This window comes from Biomphalaria glabrata, chromosome 1, assembly GCF_947242115.1.
Source record: "Biomphalaria glabrata chromosome 1, xgBioGlab47.1, whole genome shotgun sequence".
NCBI classification, from domain to species: Eukaryota; Metazoa; Mollusca; class Gastropoda; family Planorbidae; genus Biomphalaria; species Biomphalaria glabrata.
In genome coordinates this window covers 59,303,082-59,311,569 of record NC_074711.1, presented here as the reverse complement: position 1 = coordinate 59,311,569, position 8,488 = coordinate 59,303,082, and positions in this window count along the sequence as shown.

Here is an 8,488-nt window from a genome sequence, read left to right as displayed (position 1 = left end):
TCATGTCTATAGTGGATCTACCACTCCTGAATCCACACTGAGACTCTGGGTAGACTCTAGAAGCTATCACTTGCAGCCTGGATAGTGCCACTCTAGCAAAGATTTTGCCCACTATACTGAGGAGAGAGATACCCCTATAGTTGTTGCAGTCACTCCGATCCCCTTTGTTCTTGTATATTGTGACTATAGTTGCGTCACGCATGTCCTGTGGGACATGACCTGTTTCCCAACAGCGGCAGAGGAGAATATAGAGTTCAGGGAGCAGGAGTGATTCGTTGACTTTCACTACTTCCACTGGGATACCATCACTCCCAGGAGATTTTCTATTTTTTAAGCAGTTAATTGCTTTTTTGAGGTCACTAAGGCTCGGAAGCTCATCTAGACATTCCAGTACTGGAAGATCTGGTAGAGAAGCCAGGGCGACATCGTCTACTGTATTCTGTGTGGCATAGACTTCGAGGTAGTGTTCTGCCCATCATTCTAGCTGCTTGGTTTGATCTGTTATTTTTTCTCCTGATTTGGATAGAAGGGGGGCAGGCTTAGACACTGTTGGACCCAGGGCCGCTTTAATGACATCAAATAGAGCTTTGCTATTTCCTCAGTGGAGACTGTCTTGGATTCTGTTGCAGGTATCCCTCCAAATATTGTTAGCACATTTTCTAGCCATTTGTTTCGCCTCTTTATTAGCACTTTTGAAGGCCTCCAAAGATTTTGGATTAGGCTTTGTCTTGTGAGCGAGGTGTGCAGATCGCTTTTTCTCGATGCAAGGTTCCATATGTGCTAGATTCGCCTCAAACCAGTCTACATTTTTGTGTTTTTGAGGCCCAAAGGCGGTGATTGCTGAACTGTAGATTACGTCTCTTAATTTCTCCCATCTGATCGAGATGTCTTCTTCATCACTTAACGAGGGGATTGAACTGTTCAGGAGCTCGCCAAAGAGTGCACACTTCTCTGGGTCACCTACATGGTTGTCGTTAATTCGCCTAGTTCTGGGTTGAGTGGAAGTGTAAGCCTTCTTGAGAAGTAGCTTGATTTTGCTTAGCACTAGTGAATGGTCTGAGTTGCAGTCCGCACTATGGTATGAACGGGTGTGGATGACACTTTTCAGATCCATCCTTCGGGTGATGCAGAGGTCAATCTGGTGCCACCTTTTTGAGCGTGGGTGCTGCCAAGAGACTTTATGGCGTTCCTTGCCAGAGAAGAATGTATTTGTTACACACAGTTCATGAGAGCTACAGAACTCGAGTAGCCTTTGGCCATTGTCATTTATTTTGCCAACACCATGAGGTCCCAAGCATTTTGCTCGCACCTACTCTGTTTGGCATATTCTTCTCCTGTCTACTGCATTATGCGTACAGCGACATAAACGAAGGTGTGTTTCTCCATACAAGATCCTCTGAAAAACTATTTAATGTATCAAGGTTGCGGGCAAAAACCAAGGTTAGGAAGCTACTCGTCAGGGAACTCCTGTATGCTGATGATGCAGCTATTGTGGCTGATTCTGATATTCAGCTACAGTCCATGGTTGACAAACTATCTGCTGCTTGCCAGAAGTTCGGCTTAAACATCAGTCAAAGCAAGACTAAGATACTTGTCCAAAACACAAACACTGCACCTCAAGTAAGCATTAATGGCCAACCACTAGAAATTGTTGATCACTTTTGTTACCTTGGCTCCATCATATCCAACAACACTCTACTGGATAAAGACATAAACAACAGGATAGCCAAGGCAATGGCCACCATGTCACGGTTGCAGAAAAGAGTCTGGGACAACATATTGCTGACTAGCAGTACTAAAGCCCTAGTCTACCGGACCTGTGTGTTGAGCACCTTGCTGTACGGAAGTGAAACATGGTCAACCTACTCATGGCAGGAAAAAAAGCTGAATGTCTTCCACCTCCGATGCCTAAGGCGGATCTTTAAAATAAGGTGGCAAGATAAGATAACCAATGAGGAAGTGCTACATAGAGCAGGATGCCAGGACATCCGCTCTGTTATCAGCAGCAGACGCCTTGGCTGGCTTGGCCACGTTCGTAGAATGCCAGTAGGTCGACTTCCACAGGACATCCTGTATGGTGATCTAATAGAAGGCAGGAGAGCCGCTGGTCGCCCACTTTTACGTTATACGGATGTATGCAAACGCGACATGAAGCTCTTCAAAATCGACACTGGCAACTGGGAAGAGGTGGCACTGGACAGATCCACATGGAGAGAGAGCATAAAGGAAGGGTCACAGATTGCAGATGTCATACACAACAGAAGCAGAAAGAAGGGTGAAAATGCAACGGCGCCTGGTGATTACATATGCCCAACCTGCGATCGCAGCTGTGTATCAAGGATTGGCCTCTTTAGTCACACAAGAAGTTGCAAAGGGAAAAGATCGTCTCTCGAGACGTAAAATGCCACAGAGACATTTACATTTTTTACATCAATATATAATGTAGAAAAAAAAGGCACCGGGGAATAAATCTTTATCATGTACAACTATTGCATGGTTATCATGTACAACTATTGCATGGTTATCATGTACAACTATTGCATGGTTATCATGTACAACTATTGCATGGTTATCATGTACAACTATTGCATGGTTATCATGTACAACTATTGCATGGTTATCATGTACAACTATTGCATGGTTATCATGTACAACTATTGCATGGTTATCATGTACAAATATTGCATGGTTATCATGTACAACTATTGCATGGTTATCGTGTACAAATATTGCATGGTTATCATGTACAAATATTGCATGGTTATCAGCTATGAAGAACCAATAATATCTTCAATACAGAAATACAGATCTACAAATCTGCACACTGTGCACCCACCATTTAGCACTAAAACATAACCTGAAACACGCGGTTGTTTTATAAAGTAGTTATAATAAATAAAGTTGTTTTTTTTTTCAACCTAACCTATATAAATAAAATATGCATGATATAGATTTAAGTTTAAACTGCCATGCCGTTCATTTTCTAGATCCAGTATCTAGATATACAGCAAGAAAGATCTTTTGAGATGTACAAACGAAACTTTTAAGATGACTAAAATCAACAGGTTTGAAATATTTATGTCAAAATGCACTATATTTTGTATCTCCATGGAAACTAAAAGGGAATAAACTTTATTTTACAGATTTGAGTGAATAAATAGTTATGTGATTAATAGCCTCCTCTATTTAAAGACCGCGAAATGGTGTTGTATTATTTCTAAACTTTGAAAAATAAAGATCACTAGGGGCTGCTTTTCTGAGACAAAAGAGTGATTTCCAAGATTTATTGGTGAATTCCCTACAGGTTGAAAAAATAGATACATACATATCGATCTGGCAAGACATTTGGCTCCAGTCTAGATATAGCAGACATTGGTCTGTTTGGTCTAGATTTATCAAATATCGACATAGTCGTGATATGATTCGCACAGAATGCGCTTTGTTTACTGTTGATCAATTTCACAATTTCTCAATAGTTTCAGTTAAAGTACAAACCAAAAAAATATTTTTTTTTAAATAATTAAGAAATGCTTTGATAAGGATGTAAATTTTACAGTTCTTAGTCTATAAAATTGGTGAGCATAAATTCACAAAATATATTGATCTGTTATAAAACATTATATTATTCCAACATCAAATAGGATTAAATAAGGTGATAATTAAAATAAATAAAAGTCAATAAAACATGTTTTAATGTGTTCCTCAAAATACATCAATAATCCATCAACAGTATTTACAAAATAATTTACATATTTAACACTAAGAAAATATTCCTGGAATATTTGTCAACACTGAACTGTAGAAAGTGTTTCCTCTTTTAATGTGATCTCAGTCTCGTGGATAACATACGTGCTCAGTGTCTGGGACAGGACTATCAACTCGAACATGACGAAGGCACGCTTGTAACTTTCATTTTCTATTCTCAAAACTTCCAAGGGCTTGATATAATCTCGATCAACGTAAGCCTCGATCTTGCTGATGGTGGCTTGCTCAACAAGCTTAGTCAGCGAGCATAGAGCTTTGTTCAGGATGTTTTTCATTTGAGTGAGATTGGCTCGGACTCCATCGTAGGAGTCATCGCACTCTTCAGATCCCATGTACTTGGTAAAAATGGCCAACTGCGTTAAAATATGGAGCCTGATATTCTGTAATATTTTTTTTAAGTATACTGTTTATGATAATACAATTTTAAGTAACAAATAAAATTTAAAAATCATTATACTCTATTAAAGTAGTCTGCTTTTAGAAGGTATCAAATTCCTACGCAATAAAAATTAAATTATCACAGTTCTGGATACAAATACGTATAAGTAACAAGTCAACATTTTAAAATCATAATACACTTTGTATGTAGCTTGCTTTAAGAACGAAATCAAATTCGGGAGCAAACAAAATAATTAAATGCATTCTTTGTGTGTGTGTGTATATGTAATTAAAAATGACGGTATTCTAATTAAGGATTCCTATCACGAAGACTGATATTTATTGTTAAAGTATAAAGTTGTTTTCTTTTTTTTTTCTTTTTTTTTTTTGTGGGTGAGCAGGGATGGACGATCGGGAAAAAGATGGGATTGTAAGTACTTAAGGCTTATAAATTATTTATTTGTTACCAAACGACTATTGAAAGTTTTACTGTAATTAGTCAGAAACTTAAATTTCTCTATTTTTGTTCACCAATAAACTGTGGAATGATTTAGATCGCTGTAACACTTTCATGAATACACGGACATGGGGAGATTAACATTTGAACTTAGCGTCCCATATTTGACATTTCCATTCTATGTGTTATTCTCAAACTATCTACACCATAGCATATTTGGAAGGGGGGGGGGGGGAAAAGCTGACATCTAATCAGGAATGATAAATATAAACCTCTTATTTCTACCTGTTGTATAGACATTTCAAAATGGCCAACTTGTGAGACGGTGACGTTCTTTTTCACGTCTGCCTCCACACCGGAGTAATACTTGATCCAATGACATTTCTGATAAATAGACAGATTATATTAGTCTCAGATTTACTGTTTTAATTATCTAGTTTTTAATACAATAGATGTTGCTATCAAAGTTCCCATCGTTAGGTCTCAGAAGCTTTTACCATTAGTTGCTATTTTAATGTACTCTGTCCATCTGTCACTTTGAACCTTACAAAAATATGAGAATCTCTATTGATAATCTCATTGACCTGTGTGGATCACCCAAGAGTTTCCCTTTGTGTTAAAAATAGCCTGGATCAATGACGTTTACCTCAATTGGAGGATTCAAACCAGTTTGAAGCGGTCTACTTTTCCTTTCTGTTCACCCTCCTTAAAATACTAAAACTAACCTAAAACGTTTATTTAACTTTGCAATTAAATGTTTACTTTAATCCACATACATCATTTTGAAAGGCGAAATTGAGAAGTCTTGTGCTCATAGGTTTATATTACGTCATCATTTGTCGCGCATGTTTTTGTTAAAGCACTTAAAAGAATGTGACGTAATAAAATGATAGTTTTCAATGTCTGCTGATATCAACACGCAGTCTCTGTTCATTAATCGTTATGTTTCATTGTCTACAGTCATTTATTTATTCTCTGTGAAGACTGAACAAGTCTCATCTAGTTATATCACTGTATAGTGTCAAGAGGTTATAGTCTGCTGTGACTTGAAATGGTGCTGTTTGTAGTCGCGAGTTCTAATTATGATGTTACAATAACAGCACATTCACCAGAAAGAAAAAAAAGACTAAGATGCCTTAATGAATAGAACAACGCTTTAGTCACAAACTAAAAGGGCACACAGACCACTGTCGTCAGGTCTAGACAAGCACGTCCTGATGGGTCTCTTGTCAGTTAAGCTGTCTCGAAGTTATTTCCGTTCTTCGTCCTGAGGCACTAACGAAGTCCCTGATTAGCCCAAACTTCTACACGACTAGCTATCAAGTCATGACAAAATTGTTGCTTTATACTCTGCGAGACATGAAAGCAAACAGTATTGTTATCTCCATATCTGTAACACAAATAGATTGTAATATATATATATATATATATATATATATATGCAGTGCTTTTTTTTTTAAATAGGTGCCGGTACTCAGTGATTAGGTGTCGGTACTCAGTGATTAGGTGTCGGTACTCAGTGACTAGGTGTCGGTACTCAGTGACTAGGTGTCGGTACTCAGTGACTAGGTGTCGGTACTCAGTGACTAGGTGTCGGTACTCAGTCGTTCATTGCCTAACTTTTAACTACTAAAAATTAAAAATATACGTTAAAATACAAGAAAAGTACTATTTTTTTCAAATGGTGCCGGTACGCCGTACCGGTGCGTACCGTCACAAAAAAAAGCCCTGTGTATATATATATACTCAATGTCTCTTTGGGGTTTGAACATTTTAAATGTCTCACTACCTGTCAACTTTGTTTTTTGCATTTAGTGTTTGTGACAAACTACTGAGATTCGAGAGGGCAATGGTTAAATAACTGTTGGTATGCGCACTATCAGATTATTGTTTTCTTCCGAAACAGTTGATATGAAACCTTAAAACAACTGCATGATGCATGTATGCAAAGTGTTGCGTGTGTAAACTAGGTCTGATGGATCATCCAAAAGTTTCCCTTTATCAACTTGTAAAAAAAAATAGTTTAAAGTCATTAGTCCAGTTAGAAATGTGAACTATCAAGTCATTAGTCCAGTTAGAAACGTGAACTATCAAGTCATTAGTCCAGTTAGAAAGGTGAACTATCAAGTCATGTTCATTAGTTCACTATTACGTTAGATGCTTTGATCTTCACTAAAAATCTTGAAATAAGAAAATGTGAATGACTCCAATAGCTAAAAGAAAAGATATTTGGGAGTCACTTTTTTTTTGTTTGTTGGCAACAACGTATGTTTAATATGTCGCTTCACGAGATATTCAAACGATGCGCATGTAAAGACCCTTATAAGACCTCAGTGTCCAATGCGTTGGTAAATGTAAGGCTCTATTAACCATTTCTGTGATTAACAATGGTACAACTTGGACAATACAAAGGTTGATTAATAGGAACCCACTACATACACTACAAAGTCAACCCAAGATTGTCTTATTGTTGATTGAGCAGCTGGTTGTTGATTCATTTTCTACCAGGCTTTTTGCTGTTTAACTATTATAGCTTTTTAAAAAAAGCCCAACATTTATCAACACATTATTAATGATTGGATCGTAGTGATTTATTTAAATGCAATTTTGAAAATTTTTAATATTAATCGCATACGTAAAGCTCTTGAGTTTTGTTGCTTATATCCAAGATATCATTGAAATAACTTTTCAAGCGTTGCAATTCCTGTTGGATTATTGGCGCCTTCTGCCTTGACGCAACTATAGCGGCACTCATGCTCAGAGATAGTGTAGCCGAAGGACCACTGCTGTTCATGCAAGAGTCTGTGATGACTTTTGTCATTGGTCTTCTGTCAATGCATGAGTCCACTGATCTTTTGTGAATGACAGGGGCAGCGTTGGCCTGGGCTGAAAAGAAGTACAAATATCTTGGAATGTTTTAAACTTCTCAAAGTTAACGTTTTTTACGAACTGTAAATTTAAAAAAAAAAAGCTACAGCAGAAATACATAGATACCAATAAGTTCACATTAATCCTACATAGTAAATAGTTAGAAGCCAGTATTTAGGACCTTACAACCATGTTTTATTAGGCTAGCCTTTATTATAATACATGACTAAATACTTTGTTATATGGTCAAGCGGCAATTCACTTACCAAAGAAAACTGCTAAGAAGATATAAAAAGCTAAATACATTTTATTAGTCCAAAACATTTAATATTTTAAACTTAAATCTTTCTCAGTTTATGTTTGAGTCGTTTCTTAATTAAGCGTTACTTATACTTGTGACTGAATGAACAGCGCTTGTTGAGATTTACCTAACTATGCTATTTGACATGATTGTTCCCTTTTATATAGTTCTCAAAGGTTTCCATCTGCATGTATTTTGGATTGTTTTAAAATTTCCGCTTGCAGCCTCTGTTTCGATATTTTGAAGTCAATAAAATAATGAAGATGTTATTGAGTTAAGAAAACTGGTGAGGACCTCACCAGGGAGAGAAGGTGCAAGCGAGTTACTTTCGCGGGCTTTTACTTAACTCAAGCTAATCCTTTGATTTGAGCCTCCAAGTTACCTGACGTCACAGCTTCTGAAACAGATCGTTGAATAAAATCGTTTAAGAATGCTGCAAATTTTTAGATTTAGATTCGTGTATGATCTAAATATAGGAGCAGACGTGATGCTGGTGTTTCCTCATGGTCGTAGTCTCTGAAACTGGAACAGGTGATACCCACCGTTGGGATTTAACAAAAGTATTGACATTGTCGAAGTCGGCCCGGGCATTACCATAGGATTCGGTCCACAACTTGATTGCATAAATGCATATAACATTTGGTAAATGTTTACAAACGTATAAGCCTTTTTTTTTAAAGTATTTTTTATGTTTTTCTCTCTTTCAAGATCATGAATGC